We start from the raw sequence: 20,157 nt of genomic DNA, 5'->3' as shown, positions 1-20,157 counted from the left end.
ACTCCGTCCCACACTCAGGGCCCAGCTGGTGAATTTTGCTGACTGAGGCGCAAATGGTTCCCAGGCGCAAACTTTACCGCCCCGCCGCCATTACCGTCCCGAAATCAGCAGAACCGAAAATCCAGCCCTATATCATAATCTTCCCAAAGCCAATCCCTAGGGCACTCTGCTTAGTACCTCTAGTCTAGTTACATCATCAAACTCATTTTCATCATATACAGAGATGTACTGTATTGAGACAAACAATTACTTTTTGAATGTTCTATCTTGAGGCATGTGTGCAGGAGAACTCAACTCACCCTGACATAACTCTTCTAACAAGTACATGTAATTTTCTACCCTTTAGCCAATTTTTTGGACCCATACCCATGATCTGCCTTGGTTCCCCGTAGCTTTAAATTTAACTAGTAGGCTTTTTGCATGGAACTTTGCCGAATGTCTTTTAGAAGTCTTAGCTACACTACATTGCAGGGCTTTCCACAGTCACTTTCTCAAAGAAGTCAAGGAGGTTGGGCAGGCAGCATCATCCCCATCTGGATCCATGTTGGTATTTGTTTCCTGGGTTCTTTGCTTAAGAAGTCATATCAACACATTGCTATTAAAAACTAGTTCGTTTATTAACAAGTGTTTTACAATCGCACTACATATTACCAATCCAGCGATTTGAGGTGTCTACTGTATATGGTCCATGTCTCAATCATACAGGAGGGCGGGTATCACTACAGCCCTGTAGACCATGAGCTTGGTGCCAGATTTGAGGGCCTGATCTTTGAGCACTCTTTTTCTCAGGCGGCCGAAGGCGAAGATCTTGTCTCTACAAGATCCTGCAAATCCCGTGGGAGGGCAGATGCACCAACGTTAGCATCCTCAACCAGGCCAACATCCCCAGCATTGAAGCACTGACCACACTCGCTAGGTGGGCCATATTGTTCGCGTGCCTGACATAAGACTCCCAAAGCAAGCACTCTACTCTGAACTCCTACACGGCAAGCGAGCCCGAGGTGGGCAGAGGAAACGTTTCAAGGACACCCCTAAAGCCTCCCTGATAAAATGCAACATCCCCACCGACACCTGGGAGTCCCTGGCCAAAGACCGCCCTAAGTGGAGGAAGTGCATCGGGGAGGGCGCTGAGCATCTCGAGTCTCGTCACCAAGAGCATGCAGAAAACAAGCGCAGGCAACGGAAGGAGCGTGCGGCAAACCAGTCCCACCCACCCTTTCCTTCAACCACTGTCTGTCCCACCTGTGATAGAGACTGTAATTCCCGTATTGGACTGTTCAGTCACCTGAGAACTCATTTTTAGAGTGGAAGCAAGTCTTGCTTCCTCGATTTCGAGGGACTGCCTATGATGATGACGTTACCAATTCATCCACTAGGCTCACAACTGCATACCTCATGACTTAGACCCAACTGGCTGGGGTTTTATTGAGTCTTGTGAACATTACGTGACTGGCTAAGCCACTCACAATGCAACAGCTCTACAAACCTGTGAGCATACTCATAGGTGCATACATTACAGTAGCTATTTGCATTATTTTTGTATAGATAATCCACACATTTACTACTGATAATCAATTCCATTATTTTACACAGAATTAAAGTAAAACTAATGGGTCTACAGTTGCCTGTCTATTATGGGCACCACATTAGCCTGTGTCCAATCTACTGATAATTCCCCAGTGTCTTCCTCATAATGACTGCCAATGCCTTACAAATCTCCCCAGTCTCTTAGCCCACTGGGATAAATCCCATCTATCCCTGGGGATTTACTCAATATCCAACAAGTACTATATAACTGAGTAACCAAATTGCTGCAATATTTTCTTCAGTTTTCAGCTGCTACTTCAGGTTATATGGTTAATTCTAACTGTCATAACACGCACAAAATGTGACACAATTCTTGTATTCACTGGAGTTCAGAAGAATGAGAGGGGACCTCATAGAAACGTTTAAAATTCTGACGGGGTTAGACAGGTTAGATGCAGGAAGAATGTTCCCAATGTTGGGGAAGTCCAGAACCAGGGGACACAGTCTAAGGATAAGGGGTAAGCCATTTAGGACCGAGATGAGGAGGAATTTCTTCACCCAGAGAGTGGTGAACCTGTGGAATTCTCTATCACAGAAAGTTGTTGAGGCCAATTCACTAAATATATTCAAAAAGGAGTTCGATGAAGTTCTTACTACTAGGGGGATCAAGGGGTATGGTGAGAAAGCAGGAATGGGGTGCTGAAGTTGCATGTTCAGCCATGAACTCATTGAATGGCGGTGCAGGCTAGAAGGGCCGAATGGCCTACTCCTGCACCTATTTTCTATGTTTCTATGTCTATGAATCAATAAACATGTACATGAAGTTAGATATTTAATTTTAGAAATACCCTCAAGTCCAGAATGGTGCTGATAAGGAGTTGTCCCAACATAGACCTGCTCTTCTATTTGGGGACAGGGATTTGGGTTGGAAATTTCCCCTGAACCATTGGTGATGAGGAAGCTTGTCCTGTGGACAAGAGACACATCATGGGAGTTGTAGTTTCATCCTGTTACCATGGAACGACAATGTACAGAGTGCACTAGAGTAATCTGACACATGACACTAATCTGCCCCGTTCTCCCCCCACCCCCCTCCTCACCCTGCCCTGGTCTCCCCCCCACCCCCGCCCACCCCAGACTCCCCCCACACCTGTACCCCAGTCTCCCCCCTTCGCTCCAGTCTCCCCCCTGCACTAGTCTCCCCCACCCCGCCCCAGTCTCCCCCCTCTACCTCAGTCCACTCCCCCTCCCACCTCAGTCCGCTCCCTCTGCCCCCGTCTCTGCCCACCTGTGCCGCAGTCTCCCCCCCTCTGCCCCAACTCCCCCTCCCTCTTCTGTCCCCCCACTCCCCTCTGTCCCAGTCTCCCCCCCCCCCCCCCCCGCCCAGTCTCACCCCTGCTCCAGTCCCCTTCACTCTCTGCTCCAGTCCGCTCCCCCCTGCTCCAGTCTGCTCCCTCTGCCCCAGTCTCTCCCCCTTCTGCTCCAGTCTCCCCCCGTCCCCCAGTTTCCTCTGTCCCAGTCTCCCCCCTGCTCCAGTCCCCTTCACTCTCTGCCCCAGTCCGCTCCCTCCCTCTGCCCCAGTCTCTCCCCTCTGCCCCAGTCTCCCCCCTATGCCCCAGTCTCCCTCCCGCACTGCCCCAGTCTCCCTCTCTCCCCAGTCTCCCCCCTCTGCCCCAGTCCCCCCCACTACACTGCCCCAGTCTCCCATCCTTCTGCCCCAGTCTCCCCCTCCTTCTGCCCCAGTCTCCCCCCTCCCCACTGCCCTTCTCCCCCCACCGCCCCAGTCTCCCCCCGCCTCTGCCCCAGGCTCCTCCCCCGCCCCAGTCTCCTCCTCCCTTCTGCTCCAGTCTCCGCCCCTCTGCCCCAGTTTTCCCCCCTATCCCCAGTCTTCCCCCCTCTGCCCAAGTCCTCCCCCCACACTGCCCCAGTCTCCCCCCCCTTCTGCCCAGTCTCTCACCCCTCTGCCCATCTCTGCCCCCCCGCCCAGTCTGCGTTCCTTTGCCCCGTCTCCCCCTCCCCCCTCTGACAATCTCCCTCTGCCTCAGACTCTCCCCCCCCCCCCCCACCCCCGCCCCAGTCTCCAGCTCCATCCCAGTCTCCCCCCACCCCACCCCAGTCTCACCCCTGCTCCAGTCCCCTTCACTCTCTGCCCCAGTCCGCTCCCCCCCCGCCCCAGTCCGCTGCCTCTGTCCCAGTCTCTCCCCTTTCTGCCCCAGTCTCCGCCCCTCTGCCCCAGTCTTCCCCCCCCCCCTCTGTACCCCCTCCCCCCTCTGCCCCAGTCTCCCCCCACCTCTACCCCAGTCTCCCCCCTGCATCAGTCCCCTTCACTCTCTGCCCCAGTCCGCTCCCTCCCTCTGCCCCAGTCTCCCCCCTCTGCCCCAGTCTCCCTCCCGCACTGCCCCAGTCTCTCCCTCTCCCCAGTCTCCCCCCTCTGCCCCAGTCCCCCCCACCACACTGCTCCAGTCTCCCAACCTTCTGCCCCAGTCTCCCCCTCCTTCTGCCCCAGTCTCCCCACTGCCCGTCTCCCCCCACCGCCTCAGTCTCCCCCCGCCTCTGCCCCAGTCTCCTCCCCCGCCCCAGTCTCCTCCTCCCTTCTGCTCCAGTCTCTGCCCTTCTGCCCCAGTCTCCCCACCGCCCCCCGGCCCCAGTCTCCACCCCCGCTGCCCCAGTCTTCCTCCACCCGCTGCCCCGTCTCCCCTCTGCCCCAGTCTCCGCCCCTCTGCCCCAGTCTTCCCCCCTCTGCCCCTGTCTCCTCCCCCTCTGTCCCAGTCTCCCCCTCTCTGCCCCAGTCTCCCCCCTCCGCCACAGTCTCGCCCCCTCTGTCCCAGTCTGCATCTCTTTGCCCTGCCCCCCCTCCCCCGACTCCCCTCTGCCCCAGTCTCAGCTCCCACCCTTCTGCCTAAGTTATCCCCCCACTGCCCCAGTCTCCCTCCTTTGCCCCAGTCTTCCGCTCTGCCCCAGTCTCCCCCCACCTGGCTGCAGTCTTCCCCCTGCTCCAGTACGCTCCCCCGCTCTGCCCCAGTCTCCACCCCCCATGCCCCAGTCTCCCCCCCGTGCCCCAGTCTTCTCCCCCTCTGCCCCTGTCTCCTCCCCCTCTGCCCCAGTCTCCCCCCCTCTGCTCCAGTCCCCTCCACCCTCTGCCCTCTGCCTCAGTCTCCCCCTCTTCCCCAGTCTCCCCCCTGCACTAGTCTCCCCCACCCCGCCCCAGTCTCCCCCCTCTACCCCAGTCCACTCCCCCTCCCAGTCTCAGTCCGCTCCCTCTGTCCCAGTCTTTGCCCACCTCTGCCCCAGCCTCCTCCCCTCTGCCCCATCTCCCCCTCCCTCCTCTGTCCCCCCACTCCCCTCTGCTCCAGACTCCCCCCCTCCGCCCCAGTCTCCCCCCTCTGCCCCAGTCTCCCTCCCGCACTGCCCCAGTCTCCCTCTCTCCCCAGTCTCCCCCCTCTGCCCCAGTCCCCCCCACTACACTGTCCCAGTCTCCCATCCTTCTGCCCCAGTCTCCCCCTCCTTCTGCCCCAGTCTCCCCCCTCCCCACTGCCCTTCACCCCCCACCGCCCCAGTCTCCCTCCGCCTCTGCCCCAGGCTCCTCCCCCGCCCCAGTCTCCTCCTCCCTTCTGCTCCAGTCTCCGCCCCTCTGCCCCAGTTTTCTCCCCTATCCCCAGTGTGGAAGAAAGAATCTATGAATCCATGGCTTATGAAAGAGGGAAGGGTTAAATTCTTTTTATTAGCTATGCTTAAAGAAATAATAAGACTAGAAAATAGCCACGCTTTTTAGCCTTGAAACTTACAGATGCAATTAAATGACTATCTGGTATTAAAAGGGAGTCTCCTTTGATTCTGCTTATTAGACTGTGAACAGAGAAAAACTATGCAAGGACAGATAGAGTGTGTACCTCCCGAGACGACCTTTGTACTCGCGGGACTAATGAATAAGATTCCTTTTCTATTTCTGTATTCAATTTCTGGATAAAGATAAGTGCAATTTGCTTGTACGACAGAGTTCTGCCTTGGTACGGTCCAAGCAAGCTCTCCAAGATATCTTGTTAGCTTTAGTAATAAACTTCTCTCGAAGCAACTTCTGAAAGTCTCCGCCTGAGTTAATTTAAGCTAAATAATTCCTCGACAGATTCTGGCGTAGTCCGGCAGGATCTCTAAAAAAAAAACGAGATCCAAAAGAACTAAATTTAACTTTTAAAGAGAAAAGAGGACTATTTCCTCGACAGATTCTAAAGAAAAGAGGAATTTTTAAGGACCTTCCTAGCTGAAAGGAGGAAGGTGCCTAGGCCGTCCTAGCTGAAAGGGGGAAGGGCCGCCGAGATCCCCGAGAGGGTGAGGCATAAGGTAGCTACCGCTAAGAAGCTAAAATAACAAGAAGGCAAAAGGAGACCCCGAGCTGAGCGGAAGAGAGAACACCGGTGAGCGCTTTGTAAATTATTGTATATTTTGTAGGATTGTCCTAACTCTCATTTCAGAAAAGATCGCGAGACGTTGCACCCGGAAGAATGGGAAACGGCTCTAGTCGAGCAGGGCGCTCGCGCCCAGCTCCTAGAAAAGGAAAGAAGGACGACCTCTCAACTGAAAGAATGAAAGTACATCCTAAGACTGAGAAAAGAATCCGTAAGGTAGTAAAGCAACGAGAGAAGGTAGGAGATCCCATTGTGCCGCCCGGCTCACCGGCGGACACTGTAATTAAAGAAACAGGAGACGACAGATACGCGGTAACGTTTAGTAGCGATTTGTACGGTTGGTCTGATGGGGATTGGCCATATGGAGGAAGTTTTAAATTGTCCTTAATTGAGGAATGGAGACAGACCACCAAAGATGGGGCGGGGGACCCCAGTTGGGATAAAGATTATATGGAGAATTGTTTTAAAAAATGGACAGAGGTGGCAAAGAGGCACCAGCCCCTAAAAATCAAAAGAAAGAGGAGGAGGGTAAGGAGAATCCCCCTCCCTCTTACAGCCCCCCGAGTGCCCCGGTTTTGACCGCTTCCCCTGTCGGCTTATACCCCCGTCTTCCAACCACCAAGCCGGATGATTGGCAGGAGATTATAGAAATAGTGGCCGCTCAGCTGGATAAGACAGGCCGATTCCTCCACTATCCCCACGACACAAGCCCCCGTGTAATGATCAGAACAACGGCTGTCCTAAAGCCCTGGACACCGGGAGAAGCTCGGGATATGATATCAGCTGCCCCTAATCCTGTTAAGAAGCCAGTAGCCTTTCACAACTGGCTTGAGCAAACCTGTACCATTTATTAAAGGGAGCTAAAAAGCATGGAGATATAGGGGAAGTCACCCGCTGCTTGCAGAAAGCAGAAGAATAGATTTTGCAGGCAGATGGAAAAATAGTTGGGACGAGCATGCAGGAATACCAATGGATCAAAATGAACCTTTGGCAGTGCAAACCTTGTTAAATTGTATGTTGCCACAACAAGCAAGAACATACAAAATAAGGGTTTTGGACTGGCAAGGAAAAAGTTGGAAAGAGACAGTTACAGTACTGGCTAACATGGATAGAGAGGGACTATTTACCTATAAGGAAAATAAGGCTAAAACAGCAGGTCAGTAAATCAGCAAAAGGGACGAGGACAGGCACAGAATAATCAGCATAGGGATGCCCCTGAGGCTTAGTGGTACAGGCGCCAGCCCTCCGCTTATCGGCAGACATAGAAGAAAACCCTCTGGCAGTAGTAAAAGTAGGAGACACTTATGTGAAGTTCCTGGTGGATACCGGTGCTACTATGTCTTCTGTACCATCCTCTGTGGGATTATCTGTAAGCAACACCTTCTTAAGTATGGGTGTGGCCGGTATCCCCATGAAAGAATTTTTATCTGAACCTACCAAATTGATATTTGAAGGTCAATCAGTTAATGATGAGACTTTGATAGTCTCTAAAACAACACCGCTCCCTTTATTGGGAAGACAGACTTTGTGCAAACTAGGAGCCACAATTTATTGCACAAAGGAAGGAATGTACATGGAGCTCCCTCCAAATAATATTCATCAGTTCTTTAATGGGATTAAAAAAGAGAAAAGGGAGGATAACAAAGAAAAGGCTACCCTCTATTGTTGGCAATTGATTGGCAACTTCTATTCCCCCTTGATACATGAAGTTATACAAAACTTAAAAGCTAAATTTGACTCTAATACTGAAGAATTGATGTATATAATTTTGACAAGCTTTGAGGCAGTTCAGCTTCACTGTACAGCCTGGTACACTTGACAAAAAGCTGAAACTCACCAGTGTTTGGTACAATCCTTTTTAAATAGAGAAGAAATAGTAGAAGCTACGCCCCGCATTTATTTTGGACCAGAAGGATTGGGGGTAGCCATTGATTTGACACCCTTACAGCAACAGCGGTTTAGAGAAGCGAACTCGACACCCCATCTGACATTGGCTGTAAAACCGCCAGCGAAACCTAAAGATATGGGTCCGATGATTGTAGGAATAGAAAGAGAAAAACAGCAACAAGGCTATCAACCTTGGGCAGTAATAAAATTGCAAAATGTTCAGATAGACTTTATCACCCACAACAGGGGAATTCTCCAGTGGAAAGGTAAAAATCATGCCTCCACTTTTGAAAAACAGCAACCCCCGGAACAACCAAGCCCTAAGCTGCCAATGGCATTGAATCAAGTATCTCCTGAACTTTGGGCAAAGCATAAGAATCATGTTGGGCAAGTACACTCTGCAGTACCCCATCGGGTACAGCTGATAAAGAACGCCGTGTTACCAAGCATTAGGCAGTACAGACTGCCTCCAGAGGCAGAAAATGGGATAGAGCCAGTCATTTCTGCATTGTTGGAACAAGGAGTTTTAGAAAAGACACAGAGCCCGTGTAACACTCCGATACTGCCCATACCAAAGGTTAATAGGCCGAAATAATGGAGATTTGTGCAAGATCTGAGAGCTATTAATAAGATAGTAGTCGCTATCACCCCTGTGGTACCGGACACCAACATTATACTATCTGCTATACCACCAACAGCAACTGTCTTTATTGTAATAGATCTGTGTTCAGCTTTTTTCTCCATCCCTTTAAATCAAGAAAGTCAGTATCTGTTTGCTTTCACCCACAAGAAGCAGTAGTACACATGGACCAGGTTGCCCCAAGGATACACCGAAAGCCCCGCAGTATATGCAGCAGCAGTAAAAAGAGACCTCGAAGACTGTTCATTATCAGACCAGTCTGTACTGCTGCAGTATGCGGACGATTTGCTTGTGGCTTCTAGCCACGGATACAGGTGCATGCAAGATTCCCTGAAACTGTTACAGCACCTATGTGAAAGAGGGCACCGAGTGTCGTTACCAAAGTTACAATTTTGTCAAACTCAAGTCCAGTACCTGGGTTTTCACATATCTCAAGGGCAGAGGCAGCTAGGACCAGAAAGAATTCAGACAATTCAAAGGGCCACCATACCAAAGACAAAGAAGGAAATCTTGTCATTTTTGGGGATGGTTGGGTACTGTAGACAATTATCGAGAATGGGATGCGGTCCTAAGATCAGCTGCCCTAAATGATGTCCCACCCAAGGTGGAGTGGACCCCAGAGAGAGAGGAGGCATTTAAACAATTAAAGAAAGCCATTACTAATGCTCCGGCGTTGGGACTTCCGAATTATGGTAAACCTTTTCAGATGTATATGAATAAGAAAGAAGGATTTGCAACCGCAGTACTAACCCAAGAACATGGTGGGGGAAATAGACCAGTTGCTTATTATTCGGATTTGCTGCCTCCAGTAGTAAGGGGAATGCCAGCATGTCTACGTGCTGTAGCTGCTACTGCGGTCATGGTGGAGAAGTCGGTACCTATTGTTTTGGATCATCCATGTACTGTCATTACAGCCCATGCTGTGTTATTACTTTTGAATTCAGCTGCCACACAACACTTTACAGCGTCTCGAAGAACAGGTTATGAAGTATTACTGCTGTCACACCCTAACTATACCTTTCGACGTGCACCGGTAGTGAACCCAGCCACCTTTCTTCCTACTAAAGAAGTAGAGGATCCAGACCAGCATGATTGTCTGTTAACGGTGGAAATAGCCACCTTACCAAGACCAGATTTGCTCACAGAGCCCATGGACAATCCTGATCTTATTCTCTATACGGATGGATCATCGTACAGGCCGTCGGATGACTTGCTGTTGGCAGGCTATGCTATTGTAAATCCCCACGAAACTGTTGAAGCATTCACCCTGCCTCCCGGAACCTCGGCTCAGGCTGCTGAATTGTTTGCCCTCACTAGAGCTTGTATAATAGCTAAAGATCATACTGCTAATATCTATACTGATTCTAGATATGCATTCGGTGTGGTCCATGATTTTGGACAACTGTGGAAAAACAGAGGCTTTATCACTTCTGGTGGAAAGCATATTAAGCACTCTCAACTGGTGCTTAATCTATTAGACGCCATTCAGTTGCCAAGTAAGGTAGCCGTTATCAAATGTGCAGCTCACACAACCGGTGAGGATGAAGTATCAGTGGGAAATAGGAGGGCTGACGAAACAGCCAAACAGGCCACTTCGGCACAGGCAGACTGCCTTCAAGCAGTCTGTTTCCCCTCCACAGGTACTTGACATCCAACAACTTAAAACAGCTCAACAACAAGTTACCATGCAGGAAGGAAGAACTTGGGAAAACCAGGGTTGTTTTAAAAAACGACATTTGGTGTCACCCTGATGGGCGAACTGTTTGTCCTAGATCTCTATTTTTGCCCCTGTCTCGCCTAGCACACGGTCAGGCTCACATGGGCAAAGGAGGAATGATACATGCTATTAATGCACAGTGGTATACACCAGGAATAACAGTAGTAATTGAGAAAGTTGCTAGAACATGCCAAATTTGTCAACAAAATAACAGAGGTAAAACACCTGCTGGATATGATCATCTACCCCAACCAAGTATGCCCTTTGAAAATTTGCAAATTGACTTTGTCCACATGCCTCCAGTATCAGGTCTCAAGTATCTATTAGTCATAGTAGATATGTTCACAAGGTGGGTAGAAGCGTACGCCACTAGGAGAGACGATGCCCGAACAGTCGTAAAAATTCTATTTAAAGAAATAGTACCAAGATATGGGATACCTATGGGAATCAACAGTGACAGGGGAACACACTTCACCGGAAAAATAGTGCAAAACCTTGCAGAAGCGTTAAGGTTCCAGTGGAAGTTACATATACCATATCAGTCACAGTCCTCGGGAATGGTAGAAAGACTAAATAAAATCTACCCTTACCAAGGTATGTCAGGAGACTGGACTGAAGTGGCCAGAAGCCTTACCATTAGTACTGTATACAATGAGAAACCAGAAAAACCGAAACACTGGGTTGACACCACATGAAGCCTTATTGGGAAGACCAATGCCTACTGGGGTAAAACCACCACTGGCAGATGAAAAAATAGCATTAATTTGGAATGATGAAAAATCACTAAAGTATGCTCAGGCCATGTGTGAAATAGCAAGAAGTCTGCATGAACAAATAAAGCAGACACAGGTGCCCCCGTCGGAAGGAAATATGCACCCTTTCAGGCCTGGAGACCAAGTGTTAGTAAAAACATTAAATAAAGAATCCTTTTCTCCTAGGTGGAAAGGACCGTATCAGATAATTCTCACAACACGAACCGCTTTGAAGTTGGAAAAGCACCCGAACTGGGTGCATGCGACCCGCTGTAAATATTATTTCCCCGATGAATTACAGCCGAAGGAAAAGGCATTGAACCAGGACGTACTACGGTCGCCCGACTAAGAAAACAGCCATCTTCTCGCTGAAAGAACTGTACCTGCTCTTGTATTAAATATTTGGACTTTAAATTATTGCACAAAATTCACGGAGGGATGTCAGAGCTCATTTGTGTGCAAGTTTGGGCCTTTATTATTTGGGCCACTGTTACTATCGTGTGGACGTGTTGTTATTGTAACGACTTATTTCAAGAGTGGTATAGAAACAAACAAGAAAGGGAAGATGGGAAGGGACTCTTGGAAAAATAAATGGACGTTAGGTATACTGATCATTTTAGCGACAGGGAACTCCCGGCAGGAGGAAGAAGTCCTAAAAGAAGGAAGAGTATGGAAGGGAAATATGGTATGGGAAAGAAGTAATAGTATAAGGCAGCAAGGCAATTTTATATGCCCAGCAGGCCAAAGTTGTATAATAGGGAATTTTACGGTACGATGTGAGGCATGTGGAATGAAGGAAGAAAGAGGGGAGTTCCAGTTTATATTGGGGAAAGGGTATCAGTTGTTAATAGAATTCCAGGCCGATGTGTGGATGAGGTGTACCTGGAGCACAGGGAAAAACAAGAGATGGATGCACAAAGGAGGGCCGGACGAGAGAAAAGACTTCCTCCGTTATTCATTTACAGGTATGGGAGATGGGCAGCAGATGTTGTGCATGAATAACACCCCAGTGAATGGAGGAGACCCATTTGTGGTAAAATGGTCAGTAAAAGAATCCGGCCACCTAGAAGACCGAGACCCTGGACATCTAAAAAGGATACTGACCACTTGCATCCCAGTGGTAAGATCCCCAGGTGTATTAAATCTAACAATACGAATTAAATATCCCCCAAAGAAAGAAGATGGTTGCCACACAACCAGTGTTAAGGTATCTTTTGAAAAAGAAAGACCCCAAAGAAAGAAACGGGATGTATTAGAGACTGTGTTAGGTGGAGTGGGAGCAGGAATTACAGATATCAGGTTACGTCCTAAATGAAAGGGATTTCATTTGAAGGGATGAAGGGATAGAGAAGGAAATAGAGAACCTAATGAAAGAACAACAGGGAGTAAACAAGTACACCCATTGCCTGTTTAAAGAAATGATCAGACAGCTATTAAGAGCCGAGTTAGAAAGGAAAATATTATCCTTCCATGCTAACACATGGGAAAGGCGGCTGGAAATTAACAAAAGGGACAAGCTTCTTAATTTAACCATTAACCCTCAAAAAAGATATACCAGTTGTAATTCAAAAGGATGTAACGTTACAATGGAGATAGTAAGTATGACACGAAAATAAATTTGGTGTCAGTTCCAAGTAATGCCCCAGCTGTTTGGACAGAACTTCTGGTACCCAGAATTTAAAGGAGATTGGGTCGATGAGAAGAATATGACACATCACCAGAGGGGATGTGCTAGGTGGCCATTCGGAATGGTATGTCCCTATCAAGTAATAGGCCTGCTCTCCGAAATAGAAAGAAAAGGTGTATGCATGAAAGGAATGTTAAGTGGCTTAGAGGAAAAGGTTGATGAAGACGATTATCTCCAAATGCGACCCTATCCTGAAGGGTATACACCCCCTTTTGCTAAAGAAGAAAATATAGGAAATTGTGTTGATCTAAAAAAATAAAAAGATCAACAAGGAGGGAATTGTGGAAGAAAGAATCTATGAATCCATGGCTTATGAAAGAGGGAAGGGTTAAATTCTTTTTATTAGCTATGCTTAAAGAAATAATAAGACTAGAAAATAGCCACGCTTTTTAGCCTTGAAACTTACAGATGCAATTAAATGACTACCTGGTATTAAAAGGGAGTCTCCTTTGATTCTGCTTATTAGACTGTGAACAGAGAAAAACTATGCAAGGACAGATAGAGTGTGTACCTCCCGAGACGACCTTTGTACTCGCGGGACTAATGAATAAGATTCCTTTTCTATTTCTGTATTCAATTTCTGGATAAAGATAAGTGCAATTTGCTTGTACGACAGAGTTCTGCCTTGGTACGGTCCAAGCAAGCTCTCCAAGATATCTTGTTAGCTTTAGTAATAAACTTCTCTCGAAGCAACTTCTGAAAGTCTCCACCTGAGTTAATTTAAGCTAAATAATTCCTCGACACCCAGTCTTCCCCCCTCTGCCCAAGTCCCCCCCCCCACACTGCCCCAGTCTCCCCCCCCCTTCTGCCCAGTCTCTCACCCCTCTGCCCATCTCTGCCCCACCGCCCCAGTCTGCGTTCCTTTGCCCCGTCTCCCCCTCCCCCCTCTGACAATCTCCCTCTGCCTCAGACTCTCCCCCCCGCCTCGCCCCAGTCTCCAGCTCCATCCCAGTCTCACCCCGCCCCAGTCTCACCCCTGCTCCAGTCCCCTTCACTCTCTGCCCCAGTCCGCTCCCCCTCGCCCCAGTCCGCTCCCTCTGTCCCAGTCTCTCCCCTTTCTGCCCCAGTCTCCCCTCCCCCCGTGCCCCAGTTCCCTCTGCCCCAGTCTTTCCCCCACCCCCTGTACCCCCTCCCCCCTCTGCCCCAGTCTCCCCCCACCTCTACCCCAGTCTCCCCCCTGCATCAGTCCCCTTCACTCTCTGCCCCAGTCCGCTCCCTCCCTCTGCCCCAGTCTCCCCCCTCTGCCCCAGTCTCCCTCCCGCACTGCCCCAGTCTCTCCCTCTCCCCAGTCTCCCCCCTCTGCCCCAGTCCCCCCCACCACACTGCTCCAGTCTCCCCCTCCTTCTGCCCCAGTCTCCTCCTCCTTCTGCCCCAGTCTCCCCACTGCCCGTCTCCCCCCACCGCCCCAGTCTCCCCCCGCCTTTGCCCCAGTCTCCTCCCCCGCCCCAGTCTCCTCCTCCCTTCTGCTCCAGTCTCTGCCCTTCTGCCCCAGTCTCCCCACCGGCCCCAATCTCCGCCCCCGCTGCCCCAGTCTTCCTCCATCCGCTGCCCCGTCTCCCCTCTGCCCCAGTCTCCGCCCCTTTGCCCCAGTCTTCCCCCCTCTGCCCCTGTCTCCTCCCCCTCTGCCCCAGTCTCCCCCCTCCGCCACAGTCTCGCCCCCTCTGTCCCAGTCTGCATCTCTTTGCCCTGCCCCCCCTCCCCCGACTCCCCTCTGCCCCAGTCTCAGCTCCCACCCTTCTGCCTAAGTTTTCCCCCCACTGCCCCAGTCTCCCTCCTTTGCCCCAGTCTTCTGCTCTGCCCCAGTCTCCCCCCACCTGGCCGCAGTCTTCCCCCTGCTCCAGTACGCTCCCCCGCTCTGCCCTAGTCTCCACCCCCCATGCCCCAGTCTCCCCCGCCGTGCCCCAGTCTTCTCCTCCTCTGCCCCTGTCTCCTCCCCCTCTGCCCCAGTCTCCCCCCCCTCTGCTCCAGTCCCCTCTGCCCTCTGCCTCAGTCTCCCCCTCTTCCCCAGTCTCCCCCCTGCACTAGTCTCCCCCACCCCGCCCCAGTCTCCCCCCTCTACCCCAGTCCACTCCCCCTCCCAGTCTCAGTCCGCTCCCTCTGTCCCAGTCTTTGCCCACCTCTGCCCCAGCCTCCTCCCCTCTGCCCCATCTCCCCTTCCCTCCTCTGTCCCCCCACTCCCCTCTGCTCCAGACTCCCCCCCTGCGCCCCAGTCTCCCCCCTCTGCCCCAGTCTCCCTCCCGCACTGCCCCAGTCTCTCTCTCTCCCCAGTCTCCCCCCTCTGCCCCAGTCCCCCCCACTACACTGTCCCAGTCTCCCATCCTTCTGCCCCAGTCTCCCCCTCCTTCTGCCCCAGTCTCCCCCCTCCCCACTGCCCTTCACCCACCACCGCCCCAGTCTCCCTCCGCCTCTGCCCCAGGCTCCTCCCCCGCCCCAGTCTCCTCCTCCCTTCTGCTCCAGTCTCCGCCCCTCTGCCCCAGTTTTCCCCCCTCTGCCCCAGTCCCCCCACCCCACACTGCCCCAGTCTCCCCCCCCCCTTCTGCCCAGTCTCTCACCCCCTCTGCCCGTCTCCCTCCCCACCCTCCGCCCCAGTCTGCGTTCCTTTGTCCCGTCTCCCACCTCCCCCCTCTGACAATCTCCCTCTGCCCCAGACTCCCCCCGCCCCAGTCTCCAGCTCCGCCCCAGTCTCCCCCCACCCCGCCCCAGTCTTACCCCTGCTCCAGTCCCCTTCACTCTCTGCCCCAGTCCGCTCCCCCCCCGCCCCAGTCCGCTCCCTCTGTCCCAGTCTCTCCCCTTTCTGCCCAGTCTTCCCCCCCCCCCCCCGTGTCCCAGTTCCCTCTGCCCCAGTCCCCGACCCTCTGCCCCAGTCTCCCCCCTGCACCAGTCTCCGCCCCTCTGCCCCAGTCTTCTCCCCCCTCTGTACCCCCTCCCCCTCTGCCCCAGTCTCCCCACTGCTCCAGTCCCCTTCACTCTCTGCCCCAGTCCTCTGCCCCCGTCTCCCCCCTCTGCCCCAGTCTCCCTCCCGCACTGCCCCAGTCTCCCCCCTCTGCCCCAGTCCCCCCTACCACACTGCTCCAGTCTCCCAACCTTCTGCCCCAGTCTCCCCCTCCCCACTGCCCGTCTCCCCCCACAGCCCCAGTCTCCTCCCCCGCCCCAGTCTCCTCCTCTCTTCTGCTCCAGTCTCTGCCCTTCTGCCCCAGTCTCCCCCCCCCCCCCCCGCCCGGCCCCAGTCTCTGCCCCCGCTGCCCCAGTCTCCGCCCCTCTGCCCCAGTCTTCCCCCCTCTGCCCCTGTCTCCTCCCCCTCTGTCCCAGTCTGCATCCCTTTGCCCTGCCCCCCCTCCCCCAACTCCCCTCTGTCCCAGTCTCAGCTCCCACCCTTCTGCCTAAGTTTTCCCCCCACTGCCCCAGTCTCTCTCCTTTGCCCCAGTCTCCCGCTCTGCCCTAGTCTCCCCCCACCTGGCCCCAGTCTTGCCCCTGCTCCAGTCCGCTCCCCCGCTCTGCCCCAGTCTCCACCCCCCATGCCCCATTCCCCCCCCCGTGCCCCAGTCTTCTCCCCCTCTGCCCCTGTCTCCTCGCCCTCTGCCCCAGTCTCCCCCGCTCTGCTCCAGTCCCCTCTGCCCTCTGCCTCAGTCTCCCCCTCTTCCCCAGTCTCCCCCCTGCACTAGTCTCCCCCCACCCCGCCCCAGTCTCCCCCCTCTACCCCAGTCCACTCCCCCTCCCAGTCTCAGTCCGCTCCCTCTGTCCCAGTCTTTTCCCACCTCTGCCCCAGCCTCCTCCCCTCTGTCCCATCTCCCCCTCCCTCCTTTGTCCCCCCACTCCCCTCTGCCCCAGACTCCCACCCTCCGCCTCAGTCTACCCCCTGCTCCAGTCCCCTCCACTCTCTGCCCCAGAATCCCCCCCCCCCCCCGCCCTTCGCCCCAGTCTACCACCAGTCCCCTCCACTCTCTGGCCCAGTCTTCCCCCCCTCTTGCCCAGTCTTCCCCCCTCTGGCCCAGTCTTCCCCCCTCTGCCCCATCTTCCCCCCCCCCCCGCCCCAGTCTCTTCCCCTCTGCCCCAGTCTCACCCCCCCCAACCAGTCTCCTCCCCGCACCAGTTTCCCCCCCTCTGCCCCAGTCTCCACCCTCTGCCCCATCTCCCCCCCCCGCCCCAGTCTCACCCCCCCCCACCCAGTCTCCTCCCCGCACCAGTTTCCCCGCCTCTGCCCCAGTCGCCTCCCACACTGCTCCAGCCGCCCAACCTTCTGCCCCAGTCTCCCAACCCCTTTGCCCGTCTCCCCCCGCCCCCCCCCCCACCCCAGTCTGCGTTCCTTTGCTCCGGGCTCAGCCCGCCTCTGCCCCGTCTCCCCCTCCCCCCTCTGACACTCTCCCTCTGTCCCAGACTCCCCCCCTCCACCCTCGCCTCAGTCTCCAGCTCCGCCCCAGTCTCCCCCACACCTGCCCCAGTCTCCTCCTCCCCTCTGCTCCAGTCTCCGCCCTCCTGCCCTATTCTTACCCCCTCTGCCCCAGTCTCCCCCGCACCTTGCCCCAGTCTCTCCCCTCTGGCCCAGTCTCGCCCCCCCCGCTCTGCCCCAGTCTCTCCCCGCGTGCCCCAGTCTCTCCCCCCGTGCCCCAGTCTCTCCCCCGTGCCCCAGTCTTCTCCCCCTCTGTCCAAGTCTCCCCCCATCCTCCCCCACCCTGTCTCCCCCCTCTGACCCAGTCTTCCCCCCCTCTGGCCCAGTCTTCCCCCCTCTGGCCCAGTCTCCCCCTCTTCCCCAGTCTCCCCTCTGCCCCAGTCTCTCCCCTCTGCCACAGTCTTGCCCCCCCCGCCCCAGTCTCCTCCCACTCCAATCCCCTCCACTCTCTTCCCCCCTCTGACCCAGTCTCCCCCCTCTGCCCCAGTCTCCCCCCCCGTCCAGTCTCCCCCACCTCTGCCCCAGTCTCCCCCCCCCCTCTGCTCCAGTCTCTTCCCCTCTGCCCCAATCTCCCACCCTTCTGTGCCAGTATCCCCCTCCTTCTGCCCCAGTCTCCCACCCCCTCTGCCCGTCTCCCCCCCCTCCCCGCCCCAGTCTGCATTCCTTTGCCCCGCCTCTGCCCTGTCTCTCCCCTCCCCCCTCTCCCCTCTGACACTCTCTCTCTGCCCCAGTCTCCCCCCACCCCGCCCCAGTCTCCCCCCTGCTCCAGTCCCCTTCACTCTCTGCCCCAATCCGTTCCCTCTGCCCCAATCTCTCCCCCTTCTGCCCCAGTCTCCCCTGCCTCTGCCCCAGTCTTCCCCCCCCTCCGTGCCCCAGTCCCCTCTGCCCCAGTCTCCCCCCTCTGCAACAGTCTGCATTCCTTTACCCTGCCTCCTCCTCCCCCGTCTCCCCCCTGCCCCAGTCTCCTCCCCCTCTGTCCAAGTCTCCCCCATCCCCCCCCACCCCGTCTCCCCCCTCTGCTCCAGTCCCTTCCACCCTCTGCCCTCTGCCCCAGTCCACTTCTTACCTCTTCCCCAGTCTCTCTCTCTTCCCCAGTCTCCCCCCTGCACTAGCCTCCCCCTACCCCACCCCAGTCTCCCCCCTCTACCCCAGTCTACTCCCCCTCCCAGCCTCAGTCTGCTTCCTCTTCCCCAGTCTCCGCCCACCTGTGCCGCAGTCTCCCCCCCTCTGCCCCATCTCCCCCCTCCAACCTCTGTCCCCCCACTCCCCTCTGCCCCAGCCTCCTCCCCGCCCCAGTCTCCAGCTCTGCTCCAGTCTCCCCCCTGTTCCAGTCCCCTCCACTCTCTACCCCAGTCTCCCCCTTCTACCCCGTCTCCCCCTCTCTGCCCCAGTCTCCCTCCTCTGCCCCAGTCTCTTCCCCTCTGCCCCAGTCTCCCTCCCTCTGCCCCGTCTCCCCCTCTCTGCCCCAGTCTCTTCCCCTCTGCCCCAGTCTCCCTCCCTCTGCCCCCGTCTCCCCCCCCTGCCCCAGTCGCCCCCGTCTCCCCCCCTCTGCCCCCGTCTCCCCCCCCTCTGCCCCGTCTCCCCCTCTGCCCCGTCTCCCCCCTCTGCCCTACCTTGCCCCCGTCTCCCCCCTCTGCCCCCGTCTCCCCCCTCTGCCCCCGTCTCCCCCCTCTGCCCCCGTCTCCCCCCTCTGCCCCAGTCTCCCCCCTCTGCCCCAGTCTCCCCCCCCTCTGCCCCAATCTCCCCCCCTCTGCCCCAGTCTCCCCCCCCTCTGCCCCAGTCTCCCCCCCTCTGCCCCAGTCTCCCCCCCTCTGCCCCAGTCTCCCCCCCTCTGCCCCAGTCTCCTCTCCCCTCAGCCCCAGTCTCCCCCCCTCTGCCTCCGTCTCCCCCCCTCTGCCTCCGTCTCCCCCCCTCTGCCCCAGTCTCCCCCCTCTGCCCCAGTCTCCCCCCTCTGCCCCAGTCTCCCCCCTCTGCCCCACTCTCCCCCCTCTGCCCCAATCTCCCCCCTTTGCTCCAGACTCCCCCCTCTGCCCCGTCTACCCCTCCCCCCTCTGTCCCCCCTCCTTGCTCTGCCCCAGTCTCCCCCCCACCCCAGTAACTCCCCCGCCCACATTCATTCCCCACCCCGCCCCAGTCTCCCCCCCCCGCCCCAGTCTCCCCCCTTTGCCTCCCTCCCCCTCTGCCCCAGTCTCCCCCCTCTGCCCCAGTCTCCCCCACTGTCCCAGTTCCCTCCCCCATCCTGCCCAAATCCCCTCCCCCCTGCCCCAGTCCCCTCCCCTCCCTTCCCCAGTCACCACCCCCCACCTCTCCCCAAGTAGAATTCTTTATTAAGGTGGAGAGTGACACAGTTAATTCAGGGACTAGGGTCCTGAACTTAAAGAAAGGTAACTTCGATGGTATGAGATGTGAATTGGCTAGAATAGACTGGCGAGTGATATTTAAAGGGTTAATGGTGGATAGGCAATGGCAAACATTTAAAGATCACATGGATGAACTTCGACATCTCTGTCTGGAGTAAAAATAAAATGGGGAAGGTGGCTCAACCGTGGCTAACAAGGGAAATGAAAGATAGTGTTAAATCCAAGGAAGAGGTATATAAATTGGACAGAAAAAGCCAATTGGGAGAAATTTAGAATTCAGCAGAGGAGGACAAAGGGTTTAATAAGGAGGGGGAAAATAAAGTATGAGAGGAAGCTTGCTGGGATCATAATTGACTGCAAAAGCTTCTATAGATATGTGACGAGAAAGAGATTAGTGAAGACAAACGTAGGTCCCTTGCAGTCAGATTCAGGTGAATTTATAATGGGGAACAGAGAAATGGCAGACCAATTGAACAAATACTTTGGTTCTGTCTTCACGAAGGAAGACACGAATAAACTTCCGAAAATACTAGGGAACGGAGGATCTAGCAAGAAGGAGGAACTGAAGGAAATCCTTATTAGACAGGAAATTGTGTTAGGAAAATTGATGGGATTGAAGGCCGATAAATCCCCAGAGCCTGATAGTCTGCATTCCAGAGTAGTTAAGGAAGTGGCCCTAGAAATAGTGAATGCATTGGTGATCATTTTCCAACAGTCTATCGACTCTGGATCAGTTCCTATGGCCTGGAGGGTAGCTAATGTAACACCACTTTTTAAAAAAGGAGGGAGAGAGAAAA

The 20,157-nt window shown here is 54.7% G+C and overlaps 1 long non-coding RNA gene across 1 annotated transcript; it reads left to right on the top strand.

Annotated features, from left to right (window-relative positions):
- The first annotated feature begins 5,191 nt into the window (after positions 1 to 5,191).
- LOC139265797 (uncharacterized) lies at positions 5,192 to 13,306 on the top strand. The gene is made up of 2 exons (XR_011593628.1): positions 5,192 to 5,939; positions 11,113 to 13,306. It is a non-coding gene; the product is annotated as an uncharacterized lncRNA (long non-coding RNA).
- Positions 13,307 to 20,157: the final 6,851 nt, after the last annotated feature.

This window comes from Pristiophorus japonicus, chromosome 6 (assembly GCF_044704955.1).
Source record: "Pristiophorus japonicus isolate sPriJap1 chromosome 6, sPriJap1.hap1, whole genome shotgun sequence".
NCBI classification, from domain to species: domain Eukaryota; kingdom Metazoa; phylum Chordata; class Chondrichthyes; family Pristiophoridae; genus Pristiophorus; species Pristiophorus japonicus.
Note: the sequence above shows the minus strand (reverse complement) of the source record. Positions and strands in the feature narration are given on the sequence as shown.